The following is an 874-nucleotide window of genomic DNA, read 5'->3' as shown; positions in this document are numbered from 1 at the left end:
TCACAAAAGACATGCAGTAATCGTGGTCTCTAAACTAGCCTGATGGAGGGGAACCGAGCTGGTCGGAATAACGTGTTCCTTCCACGTGCAACCCCAGCACACTAGTGGAGATGCGGTGTACGACCTGGATTTCTAAACAAATGTTGTGTTCAAGTTCAGGAGACTCAGGGGGAAAATAGCCTTTCTCCTAAACGCTGTCGGCGTGGCATGGGCAGGAGAGGCATTTGCATTTCTTTCACCACAGTAAATGCTGCATCCGTGGTCTGGAGAGGGCAGTTGTTTTACAGACAGGTAAAAGGGCAGGGGCTGAAGCCCCCTTTGATGTCTATGTGTGCACATCCCTGCTATTGAAGAAACCTATGCATCGGCTAAGCCATTGAAATGGCAATCAGAGTTATTACGTACCTCGATTCGAGGTCCTCTCCTACCTTTCCAGGAGCGCTTGTGAAGAGGGTCGGGATCGAGCGGTGATAAAGGAGCTCAGACGAGTACCAGCCCCCCATCCATCCATCCATCTTCAACCGCTTACCCCTCCTGGGGGATTCCGAGACGTTCCAAGGCCAGTGAGTCAATGTATTTCCTCCAACTGCGCCTCGGTCTGCCCCGGGGTCTCCTCCCAGTGGGACGTGCGTCGAGGACCTCCCTAGGGAGGCGCCCGAGAGGCATCCTAACCAGATGCCCGAAACACCTCAGCTGACTCCTTTCCAGGCGAAGGAGCAGCGGTTCCGAGTCCCCCAGCCCAGCCCCCCGCCCCCATTCAAAACACAGCTCCTGCAGCATAAGGGTTTTTTTTTATTTCTTTTATTTTTTTTAGAGAAATATAGAACAATGAATTGATATCAAATAAAATACAGAATTCTATGCAAAAGGCTCT

This window comes from Electrona antarctica (assembly GCF_951216825.1).
Source record: "Electrona antarctica genome assembly, chromosome: 13".
NCBI classification, from domain to species: Eukaryota; Metazoa; Chordata; class Actinopteri; order Myctophiformes; family Myctophidae; genus Electrona; species Electrona antarctica.
This window is presented reverse-complemented; position numbering follows the sequence as displayed.